Raw genomic sequence first — 13248 nt, 5'->3', positions numbered from 1 at the left:
CTCAAGTCCCTATTGGGCAGGGAGGTTGCTTTAGTAACCCCTTCTCGGCACTCAGAAAAAATTAGTAACCACTTCTAGAGAAGTGGTGAGAACTGGTTGGATCCCACCTCTGGTACTAATCCAAATTGCTTTTTCATGTGCTTGGGAACTACATTTTGGACACAGATTTTCCAGAGGAAGTCCAGTTTACAGGACCAAAGGAGGACACACATATAACATAGTCTTGCCAACCTCCAGGTGGGGGATGGAGATTTCCTGGAATTACTGCTGATCTCCAGGTGCCAGAGATCAGTTCCTCTGGATACAATTGCTGCTTTGGAGGGGCAATTCTATGGCACAATTCTATGTACCCTGATGAGGTCCCTCCCTTCTCCAAACCCCGTCCTCTGCAGACTTCACCCCCAATTATTCAGGAATTTCCCATCAGATGAGAGTACAGTTATATATAAGATGTGTTATCCATATTTTAAAGTATTGTTGAAGGCTTTCACGGCTGGATTCAACTGGTTGTGGTGGGTTTTCCAGGCTATGTGGCTATGGTCTGGTAGATCTTGTTCCTAATGTTTCGCCTGCATCTGTGGCTGGCATCTTCAGAGGTGTATCACCTCTGTATCATCTTGTGATACACCTCTGAAGATGCCAGCCACAGAGATACCTACAAGCAACGTTCAGGAACTAAGAGATCTTCAGACCACAACTTCACACAGCCCGGAAAACCTACTTCAGCAACTATATATTTTTTTTATTTTAAAGGTTTACTATAGGAAACAACCATGTGTATGTTGTGTTAAATGGCAACCCTATGAATCAATCTCCTCCAAAACATCCTATCATTAACAGCCTTGTTCAGAGCGTTCAAACTGAGGGCCGTGGCTTCCTTTATATAGTCCATCTCATCTTGGGCCTTCCTCGTTTCCTGCTGCTTTCAACTTTTCCTAGCATTACTGTATTTTCTAGTGTCTCCAAACTTCTCATTATTTAACCACTTTCAAAGGAATCTACTTTCTTTCTTTCAGCTTTCTTCATTACCCAGCTTCCACACCATTATAGTAATAGGGAACACTATGGCATGAATTACTTGATCTTGGTGTAGCACCCATGGGACAGGAGGTCATGATGCCCCTAGCACGCCCTTGTGCGGAGCATTATGGGGGCATTATGGGGCGGGCGGCACCATGGCAGGGGTACAGGGCACAAGTGTGCAGTTCCCCTCGCTCCGCCCTGGATCTTGGTTGCCAGTGACCAGTGGTGTAGTGCCCATGGGATGAGGGGGCACGATGCCCTGGGAGGAGGCATAGCCGGGCTGTCAAGGGGGTGTGGTGGGGGCGGGCAACGCCACGGCAGGGGCACAAGGCATGCATGTGCCCCGGGCACAGTTTCCCTCTCGCTCCTCTGCCTCTGCCTCTGCCAGTGACACATCCTTACACTTAAGGGTCTTTTCTAGCTCCTTATCAGCTGCCCTTCCTCGTCTCAATCTCCTTCTGATTTCTTGGTTGCAGTTTCCCTTTTGATTGATGATGGAGGCAAGGAATAGAAATAGAAATTTCCTCATTGTCCACCCTAGAATTGAGTAATTTTCCAGTAGTTATAATTTTGTATCCTTGATGTTTAGCACTTTCTCCTTTAACTTTCAGGAGTAGTTGTTTCAAGTCTTCTCTATTTTCTGCCAGTAAAACAACAGTGCACATTTGCTACAAGAAGTATGGAGTAGACCTTCAGTATTCTGGTTCATTAAGCCTCCTCCAGACATCTTTGTTTGCTTCTCTTGATGAGACCGGGAAGGGCCCCTGCTCTGATGCCATTGTCTTTATCTAGGAAGTGTAACAGAAGGGGAGTAGCAGCAACAGCAGCTACTTCTGAGAAAGAAAACAAAAATTCAGATATTCACATTGCCATCAGAAGAACTTGACCCAATGGCAACAAAAAGATGTAAATGATAGATGACTGCCTGCAAAAATGTTACTGCTCCACTTGTGCATGCATGCCTTGACTGCGCATGTTCAGAATGAGAGAAGCTTTAGCATTTTAGGAATGTTCTTGCCTGGGGTTGTATTGCCCAGAGAGTGCAGAATTGTTACTCAAGCCAGTTCAGATACAGCAATAGCACCAGTGCCTCAGAAGTGCTTCAAGATCTGTGGGATCGTAGCCAAGAGGCACTCATTTGGAAGTTTTGTATATACGTCGTCACTACAATTTGCACAACTGTGATGGTCCTTTTTTGAGCTGATACAATTGTGTAAATTATAAGTATAGACAGAACAGATCCCTGTGGAGACCCTGTTTCTCACAAACAGCTTCTCGACCTATGACCTGTTGAAACAGCCTTGAGCTGCTGGTGGATTCAAATAGCTTTCCTTTAGCTAATACAGGAAGGGTTTTTTTTGGGGGGGGGGGTAGCTGGGGGGTAGATCTTAGCACCATCAAACCATACACAATGGCCTCAAATAAGTGACCTACATTTCTATGTCCTTTCTGATGATGGGCAATCCCTGATGATGGGCAATTTTTAGTCTATCTTATCTCACAGGACTGTCATGAGAATATAAGCTGTTTGGGTCCCCATTGAAGCTAGAAAAGGAGAGTGATATAAGCTGTTTGGGTCCCCGTTGGAGAAAGGCAGGGTATAAATGAAGCACATTAAAGAATAACTTTTAAAAATCCTAATTGCAAATAATTTTCTAGAAACATAAGTTCATTTCACTTTAAGGGATGTGTTCTGGCAGTCATCATAATGGCTTTCTATGGGGGACATAGTTTAGAAATCTCATTCCTCACCAAAAAAATAATAAAATTTGAATCCTGTGTACCAGACACTGAAAATTCAAAATGCTTTGTAGTTCCCTGTACAGGAACTCCCAGACTCCTGTCTGCTTCGATTTTTAGTCCAAACTACTGAATAAATGCCAGAGAATCTACCAGACAAAATGCCCACTGAGATAATATCTGGATCAATGCATATTTTACAGTATATAAATAAATATGGTAGGTTTCTTTTAATCTGAAAAGCCTGTATTCATCCACAACAACCGGTATTTTCTGTTGCATTCTATGGAATGGCCTACTCTTCTGACATCTTCTGTGAACTACGTAAAACTTAATTAATCAGGAAGACATTCCTACATGGCTAAGAATGCGCTAACATGGATAGCTCATGCCAACCCAATCTTGCCACATCTCAGAAGCTAAGCAGGTCAGCATTTGGATGAAAGAACATCAAAAAATACCAGAGTCGCTACACAGAAGCGGGCTATGACTAACCACTACTGAACTCTCTTGCCTCGAAAACCCTACAGGGCTCCCGTAAATTGGCTGCAACTTGATGGCCAAAAGTGTGTGGGTCCACCAATGGAGGTGGTGCAGGGCTGCCCTGAGATTTGCCTTTCTCAGGGCACTTTCCCCGGCGGACAGGCAATCTGCCAGAGGACATCCTCCACAGGGAGTGGACACAGTGCAGAGTGCCACATCAGCGTTCCTGAACCCTGGCCACTTCCACCAGCATTACTGGAGTATAGCTGGGGGTGTGGCTGGGGGTGGAGCTGACATTAGCTTCCACCTGGCCTTTGCCCACTGGAACACTGGTGCTGGATGTCTGGTATTATGCCACCCTGTTGACCTATAGAGCCCAATGGAGGGCTGGGAGCTTTGGATTGGGCTGCCCGTCTTTTCCTCATGGTGATATTCCCCTTATTCTGTTTCAGATTTCTGCAATTCAAACTTTATTGCAGTTTGTTTGATGTCCACTCTGTTTATTGTTTTGATCTACACTGTATAATCTACCTTACATAGTGAGAAAGGCGAACTATAAATAATAAAATAAAATTATAAATATTGCAAAATGCTAAGGCAAAAATAGTGATTTACAATAACATTGTTCATATTATTTACATCTATTCACATTATTATGGCTAACTCAGTTTTGGTCAACATTCTCCTAAACATCCATCAAAAGGATTTGCATTTGATTTGGTGGCTTTTAAAACTAAGATTGTGGCCACAATTCAGACAAGTTACCGGTAAGCACTTTTTACGTTTCCACTAATTTCAATGAACGAGTCAATCCCATGCTCAATTCTTGTTCAGCACTTTGACTCCTATCAAAAATTGATCCTCTCCCTACAACAACCATTTGTGTTTTTAAAAAATAGATTGGAACTCTCTCTCCCCCACTCCAATTTAACTGTGTGATTACAGGTACTTAACTTTGGCTGGATTAGTACCCATGTTAATTTCGGTTTTATTCCTTCTGTTTAACTCTGCACTGTGTTCCACTGAAAATCAGTAGGGAAGACTGGACTATTTTACATTTCCTTTTCCACTTATGACCCACATAATATTTTCTCAATTTGATTCACATAACAAATTAACACAGGGATATGGAATGAAAACTATTACAACTTCCTGACTATGCATTTTGACCCACCCTTGATTTCCTAATTCATTATGGAAATGTACAGATGAAGAACAAGCTAGGAAAACTAACCTTACATTTTTCATAACTAGGCTAAAGGCATGTTTTACACATTAGATAACTCAGGGTTGCCACCAAGTGTGTTCAGCCTATCTCCCTGGCAAGTATAGTCCTTAAAGTTGGCCTATGGCAGCAGTCTCTGGCCCCATCTCTGACCTGTCCATATCTCATGGTTGATAAGATCAGCCCATGTACATTCAGCTATGTGCATGTAGGGCTCAGGTATGTCAGGGTTCAGGGGTTGTCAGGGTTCTCAGCTGCAGAGAGAGAAACCCTGTGTGCATTCATCTGCATGCATGTAGACTATGATCTTCTGTTGAATGCACACTGATGAGGGGTGATACTTGTCCCATATGCTTTCAGGAAATGCACTTAGATCTTTAAAGTGGCATGTGTTTATATGATATGTATGTTTACAAGCATATGTTGGTCATATTCATGACATGTTTTTAAATGAACAAATTGAAAATTGTAGGCACAAACATGTGAAAACATGGCAAGCAAAGCACAAAGTAGAAACTGAATGCTGCCTTTGGCTTCCAGAGGCTTTGTTGTTCTTGGCCCTCTAGGACAGTGATGGCGAACCTTTTTGTGACCGAGTGCCCAAATTGCAACCCAAAACCCACTTATTTATCGCAAAGTGCCATTTAACTTGAATACTGAGGTTTTAGTTTAGAAAAAATGGTTGGCTCCGAGGCGCACGTTACTCAGGAGTAAGCTTGGTGAAGCAGCCGTGCAATGCTTTGAATGGGCAAACCCTAGGAAGGTTTACTCAGCAGCAAGCCCCATTGCCAGCAGCCAAGCTTACTCCCAGATAAAGGATCATGCCCAGGCCAGCCTAGATGTGTGTGTATGTGGGGGGGGGGGTGATTTTCCACCCCCCCACATGACGAACTCTGTGCACATGTGCTTACAGAAAGGGCTCTGAGTGCCACCTCTGGCACCCGTGCCATAGGTTCGCCACCACTGCTCTAGGAGATTGAGAAAATCCTGACGTTCAGTCACAGTCTTCTCTCACACTGTTCTTTAATTAATGAGTCCTTTCTGCTAATTTCTATTACTTTTATCCCAGGCATAAATATTGGGGCTACTGACTTGGAAAAGATGGCAGTGTTAAATTCACCAAAATTTTGGGGGAAGTGATAAAAGTTTTTGATGAGGAAGATTTGCTGGGGAAGAGGAAAGGTGGGGGAGGAAGCGTTGCAAACAAAATTGTGGTGGGTTATCCAAATGATTGCATGGATGGGGGGAAACAATCTTCTAGAGATACAGTCTTGTACACCAGTGAAGTTATTTGAAAATCACACTTCTGGAATGATAAGGGGATTGAAGGCATCCTGATCTAAGTCCGTCTGGTGACCCGGTACAAAGAACCCCCCTCCCACAAAACTACAAGCAAGATTTATAATGCAAACTGTTTCATTTATTTTGCTATTGTTGAAGAAAGCCTCTCCAGATATTTCAGAACAACTTTGAAGAAAAGCATTAGAAGCTTTTAAAGCCTTTATTAAAGCTTTTATTAACGGCATAGTAAGCCTTTTCTGAGTGCCACAAATAAGCATATTAAATATAACTGACAATGCATTTAATTTGATTGAACCTATAGGAATGAATCACAAAATTTGCCTATTTTAAAATATTAGTATGTTACATGTGGCGGACCTGTGAAGACTTGTTAGGAGAATTTCATTTCCCCATTCCCTCTCTCATTCTTTGTTTCTCTTTGTCTTCCCCTGGCTGTTCCTGATTACTATATTTTCTCCTCCCCATTACCATTTTTCGTTTCTCTCCCTGGCAGCCTCTGCCCCCTCTCTCTCACCCCTTTTTTGTTCCCTATCCCCATACTTTCTGCGCTGGCTCCAGGGGGAGTACCAGATTAGGTTCAAGGTTTTGGTACTAACATTCAAAGTCTGGAACCACTGTACACACATGGCCACCTCTCCCAATACACTCCCCCCAAGAGCATTACATACTGCAAATAATAACTTACTGGTGGTCCCTGACCTAAAGAGTGTCTGATTTTCCTCAACTAGAGCCACAGCCTTTTCAATTCTGGCCCTGGCCTGGTGGAACACTGTATCTAAAGAGAACAGGGTCCTGGGGGATCTATCAGGGCCTGCAAAAATGGAGTTGTTCCACTAGGCCTATGGTTAAGGTCCACAATGCTAATTGTCCATCTTAATTGACCTCCCTTTCGCCCTTTCCCTTTATCTTATTCCTTTTTCCTTTCCTTCCTCTTTCCCCCTCTTTTTTTCCCTTTTCTTTTTTTGTATTGTTATTAAGATGTTATTAATTCCATCCTTCACTGGGTTTATATTTTTGGGCGCCATGATTGATATTATGTTGGTTGTGGTGGGTTTTCCGAGCTGTGTGGGCGTGGTCTGGTAGATCTTGTTCCTAACGTTTCGCCTGCATCTGTGGCTGGCATCTTCAGATTTTTCTCTGTGATATACCTCTGAAGATGCCAGCCACAGATGCAGGCGAAACGTTAGGAACAAGATCTACCAGACCACGGCCACATAGCCCAGAACGCCCACCACAACCAGTTGAATCCAGCCGTGAAAGCCTTCGACGATTATATTGTTTTTATTGTATTAAACCGCCCTGTGCCTGTATAACAGCAAAGAGCGGTCTAAAAATTCAATAAACATAAGCAGAAACATTCTATATTCATACAGCTTGTAGTAACAAGAAGAGGGAAGCTTCTTTGTTGCATGTAATTTACCCTCCTACTCTTATGAAAAACCACAAGAGTATAGGAGGGGAGGGGACCAAAACAAAGTCTGCTTATTCAGCCAAATTGGGTTTCTTTCTAATAACACAATAGCACCAGTCTTTCAAGAAAGGTTGGTTACTTCATAATCTTGTTACATTCATGTTTCAGTGGAGGCTAAAGTGTACCTGCTGCTGTGCATACAAGCACATATCATGTGTTCACACACATACAATTTATATGCACATAAAGAGATACAAGTAAACAAAAAACAATTGCCATGTCTATAGCCAAGGTCTGACATGAATGGTCCTGTATTGTTTGTATTACAGCCAACAGCTGTTGGCAATAGAGTGTAATGTAAAATGTATGCATTGCCTGCAGCAGTTGTTGAATTCAAGGTGTGTCTTAATTATTCCTTATTCCCCCTTTATAAGGGCAATGTTTATTTATTTACTTGGCTGACTCATCCAATCAGCTTCTGCATAAATCTCTTATCAGAACAAAAGTATCAGTTTGTAGGAAAAGTTTTAAAGTAAGGAAAACACAACCGCTCTCATAGAAAACTTCCAAATACTGTACACATCAGCCATTTTGTGTGTCCAAACACACTACTGGATGAGCAATAACAATGTCTTATGAGAATTTGATTACTAAAACATGTATTATTGCATAAACTTTTGTGGACAAAGAGATCTGTTTTTGCCACATGTGTGAAGTCTATCTGGGGAAGAGAATATTGTAAAGCCCTGTTCGTGTGTTAGTGTGAATGCAGGCACAAACAGCTAATTTGGGTGCTGTGTGGTTTCCGGGCTGTATGGCCGTGTTCTAGCAGCATTCTCTCCTGACGTTTCGCCTGCATCTGTGGCTGGCATCTTCAGAGGATCTGATCTGAAACAGCTAATATTTGTGTACATCTGTTTGTAAGAAAGAGCCAATGCTGTGCTTGTGTTGAGTGTAACGTGGAAATTACTCAAGCTGCTTATTGTTTTAAACCAAGCATACACCATACAAAGATTACATATACTCACCATAACTTGTGAACAAAGCTTTAGAAACGAGGCATTAATATCAGAGATTCTCATCATCTTTCTTGTTCTACTTTTTAACAACCAGTCTTAAGAAAGTTCCAGAGAACTCAAAAACTTGTACACTATTTTTTGTTATTTAAATCGAGCCTAAGTAGCTTTTGATTTGGGATTTTGCTTTGGACCCATGCATTAACCTGCAACTTTGCTGGCATTATACACGCAGCTATATATTAAAATATGTAAACCATGGAACTGAATGGCCATGAAATGCATTATGTTCAGTCCAGATTCCAGAACCTTTTGGACCTACTGATTAAATTTTTTTTTTCCTGTCGGCCTACCTAACATATATCTTCCAACTAAAGACCATGCATCAGATGACGGATCTGGTCCTGTTTAGTGTTTTTGCTTTAACATAGGCTCATTCCACACACGCAGAATAATGCACTTTCAAGCTGCTTTCAGGGCTCTTTGAAGCTGTGCGGAATGGCAAAAACAGTTGTGAAAGCAGCTTGAAAGTGCATTATTTTGCGTGTGCGGAATGAGCCATAGCTACTCCTCTGTGACTAAAGCATATTCGGTGAATGAAATCCAAAGAAAAGTGCCACTAGTTCTGCCTGCCCAAGAAGGCACAGTATATGTATTTCCAAGACAGGGACCCTTTCAGATGTCACACGGCACATGAAAACAAGTTTGTAACAAGAAATGATTTCAAAAGGGGAAATACAAAACAGAAATCTCACTGCACATGCTCAAGTTGCTCTTTGGATCTCACCCCCTCCCCTTGTTGTGCATAAACCTGAGGGATGTGTGCAAAAGCAGGTCTCAGTTGGTTCATGAACATCTTTCCAAACAGCTCCCAATTTCAACACTTTTATCTAATGCCCCGCAAATAAGAGGAGACCGATGGTGCTGAAAGCTAGCCAAATGATTTCAACATGACTAAAACTAAAGTGATTGGGTTTTTTAGCACGTTAAAAAGGCAGCATGGCATATTATGTTCCTTATGAGTATCTGAATAATCTATATTGTTATCTTTCTCCAGTTTTTCATTCTCTATGACAGTGATGTGCTTGCAAATGTATGCACATATAGTGGGAAGCCGCAAGACAGTCCCAGATCCTTAGTGCATGTTACAGTATGTAAATATGTCACAGGCATTCAGGAGAGAGCTAAATGTACTTAAACCCAAGGAAATCAATGTGTTTAGGTCTGGTAATATGGATTATGGCCTATATTTGTAAACGTATACATGAAAAAATCCATCACGTGCAAAGTGTACATTAAACACTTGCAACAAAACTTGATCTAAGTTTTACGAGCACATTGCAACAAGTGTGAGTCCATACAGTACAATAGTTAAAGAAGCTAGAGAATTTATAAGTAGGAAGCCCTGTTCAAATCCCTGCTCAGCTATGAAACCCACTGGAGAACCTTGGGCAAACCTCAAACTCTTGTTCTCTCAGCCCAAATTATCATACTGGCTTCAGTGAGGCTAAATATGCTGGACTCTAAACTGCTAGAGCAGTGGTTCTCAACCTTCCTAATGCCGCGATCCTTTAATACAGTTCCTCATGTTGTGGTGACCCCCAACCCTAACATTTATCCATTTTACAGATGGAGAACACTGATGCAGAGAGTCTTAGGTGACCCATGTGAAATGGTTGTTCGACCCCCAAAGGGGTCCCGACCCACAGGTTGAGAAATCCTGTGCTAGAGGAAGGGTGGATAATAAACTATTAAAGACAGCAAGTGGTGTAAAAATATCCATTATGCTATAGCGGATTGTAATTTTCAAAAGCAGGAGATAATCTTTCAAAATAAGGAACACCCTTACAAAGAAGCAACCCTTCAGCAGAAACAACTGGTGTCATTCAGAATTCATGCTTTCATTTAACACTCCTACAGTTCACTATATTATCAAAACCTTAATGTCATTACCATACAGAATAAACCAGAATATCTGGGTTTAAACATGTTTGCCCTCCACCAAAGTTAAGTCCAGTATGCACCACTGTTCCCTTCTGAAATAGCCATTGTCCAAAAGGCAGCAGATGCTATTGAGCAATTGATCTTTGTCCTTATGGACTCTTGCATTTCACTAAATCCACTTTAAATTCCCTGAGGAGGTTGATTATCTGATAAGTCCTGCTGCTGTGGATTCAGGTTTATTACCTTTGTGCAGTAAATGACTGTCCACCTCTCCCCACCCTCCACGTTTCCCCTCCCTCTTCTTGCTTGTGGGTGCTAAGACAAACAACATCTAAACCACACAGGGCTAGTTTACTTAGAGATGAAAATCTATCCTGCATCTGAAGCTACACAAAGATGGATAAACATATATTTTAACAAACATACACACTCTTTGTCAATACAGACATCCGTATCTGAAAAAGAGACAATCTGTAATGCAACTTCTCCTGCCATCTCATTCTTGTATCATGGAATATTATTAGCAACTGTGTACTAAAAGACAAATACAGTCACAAACTGTTTTACATACTTCATGCAAGATTTAATTACCACATTCAACTATTCGTCTTCGCTACAGTTCGATCTGCTCCAGTGAAAAACTATGTTCACCATCATTAATAGATTTCTGTAGATGTCTTGAACTTTTCCCTCTCAAAAGAATATGCATTTAGGCAGGTACACCCTTGTTACTTAATTCAGTAAGCAGCTGAATTAATCAGGTTTTACACTGTCAGAATCAATGGGCGGTATTCTATCTTGGCCTGCAGGAAGTTCCTCCAATTTAAAAAGTTTGCCACTAATTTTAATCACTCTTCCACTGGAGGAAGAGACACTTAAGTTGGAGAGAGGCACCTTAGGCAGGAGGAAGAGTAGGCTTAGTGGAATGGTAGGATACAGGCTGATGGCTTAAATCCAAGTGACTCGATTTGGGCTACAGTTTATAACCTTAAACACACTGTGACTAGAACTCACATCCTTTGACCACATGACATATTTTTCTGGATAACTGAAATTTTCAAGCAGGGAAAATCTGAAGAATAACAATACAGAATAGCATTCTGAAGAGCCAATGCTGATATTAGTACTTTGCACTGATATACTCCAGGTAGCTTTATCAGTACACCTCTCTGTGCATAATGTGATCCCTTCGGGGATCGGGCGGTATAAAAATTGAAACAATATAAAAATTGAAACAACAAATAAATAAATAAATAATGTGTTGTCAAGTCACAATTCACTTATGGTAACCCTTAGGATTTTCCAGGCGACAAATGTTCAGAGGTGATTTGCCATTGCCTTCCTTGACACAATGAACCTGGTATTCCTTGGTGGTCTTTCATTCAAATACTAACCAGCTTAGTTTCTGGGATCTCATAGGATCAGGCTAGCTTGAGCCATACATCTATGCATAATCCTAATAACTGTCCTGTAAAGTAGGCCAGTGTTGCTATTTCAATATTGCAGGCAGAAGGCTGAAAGAAAATATAAATTGCCTATTCTCACAGCATTTCACCATTCACAGTCTTGCAATATGACCCAAAATATTTTTACTCAGAATTCAGGTGCCTAGAAGTTGAAGGTGTTTTCGCTCAAATGAACATGCATCAAATTGCAGCCTTGGCCCCAGTGATGCACTACTGTTACTCCCCCCCACTCCCTGTTCTGTACTCCTTCTCTACCTGCTTCTTATTTAATGACTGAATAAGTAAGCAACCAGCTAATTTACTGCAAATAAAGAAGACTTTACAACACAAAGCCACCAAGACTGACTTCGGCCCTTTATCCCAGTTTGATTCAGGCAGACCATAAAAAAAAAATCAGGAATATAAAGGCCATTATTTTGTTATCCTTTTGTCATTTCCCAATAGGAAATTTACATTGGATTTTTAAAAAATGTAAACATTTTTTTTAAAAAAGGTAAACATTTACCTTTACCAACAAGCCCAGAATCCATTTTTAAAAGGGAAGCGGGGGGGGGGGGGGGGGGGGGTTTCAAGGACCCAATCCAGATACTTTGAAAGTGTGATCCACAACATTTTAAAAAAAGGAAAAACAAACTTGTTTCACCTCTTGGTTCAAATTAGACAGCGCATACGCACAGAGAGACAGGAAGAAGCAAGAATGCCTGTCCTGGAGACTCCCTAAAGTTTGAAGCGGAGAACTGACTCGTGTCCCTGCACCCATTGCCTTTTCAATGCATAAAAAAGTTCAGTAGCAATCATGACCCGCCCTCAACAACAGTCTTGCATTTGGGTTTGGCCCATCGGCTTCCCTGCAGTCCTTCTCCAAGTTCCTTCCAACATATCCTCCACGCCTGCTTCTTACAATCCGCCGTACAAAGACGAAGCCGCCTTGCCTACCTTTACCTGGTGCTGCGGGAGAGTCTCTCGCGTGGCGTTTATCGGCATTCCCTTTGTCCGGCTGCTTTGCTTTCCGCCAGTGCGCAGCGCCGGCCCGGCTGGGGGGGATGCATGGCTGCTCTTGCCCCTTCACCGGCGAGGCGGCTTCCCAGAAGTTCAAGGAAGACGGAGCACGCTTGCTCGCTTGCAGGCAACCCGAAAGTGGCAGGAGGAGCCGAGGCGGCGGGCAGTCCCGCTCCGAGCCCTCCCCCGGCTGGTGGAGGCAGGCAGGTGTAGGTGTGTGGCTGAACACGCAGGGCACTCGAGAGAACGGCTTGCCTGGTGCTGTCAGTGTGTGGTTGTGTTTATGCGTGTGTGATGTGCGGGCAGATAAATTGGCGGGTGGGAGATATTCGTGTTCGGGTGTGGGCGCGAAAAAGAGGCGAACAGGGACTTGGAGGAACGAACTGCGCCTGCTGCATCTCTGGGAAAGATCTTTCTAGGGACTGAAAAATGCACTGTGTGTATGGACATGCAAATATTATCAATCACATCTATCTACATGATTTCCGGCCTTCCTGTGAGGATCTCAAGGCAACTTTGGTGGTCCTCCCCGCGTTTATTCTGTCCTCGCAATGACCTTGCGACGTACGTTGTGAGGAGCGAGAGTGTCTGGCCCAAGGGGAGCTTCATGGCTGGGCTTGAGCTTGGCTGAGAGCTTAG

General features: G+C 42.4%; 1 protein-coding gene across 1 annotated transcript in view; it reads right to left on the bottom strand.

The window, feature by feature from the left end:
• Nucleotides 1-12675, bottom strand: part of FAT2 (FAT atypical cadherin 2) — a 105936-nt gene extending 93261 nt beyond the window's left edge. The window contains exon 1 of the mRNA XM_048491112.1: nucleotides 12553-12675. The gene's annotated coding sequence lies outside the window, so the exon portion shown is untranslated. The remainder of the gene's footprint in view (nucleotides 1-12552) is intronic.
• Between the last annotated feature and the right edge of the window lie 573 nt (nucleotides 12676-13248).

Source organism: Sphaerodactylus townsendi, linkage group LG03 (assembly GCF_021028975.2).
Source record: "Sphaerodactylus townsendi isolate TG3544 linkage group LG03, MPM_Stown_v2.3, whole genome shotgun sequence".
Classification (NCBI taxonomy): Eukaryota; Metazoa; Chordata; class Lepidosauria; order Squamata; family Sphaerodactylidae; genus Sphaerodactylus; species Sphaerodactylus townsendi.
The sequence above is the reverse complement of the archived record's forward strand: the minus strand, read 5'-3'. Positions and strand labels throughout refer to the sequence as shown.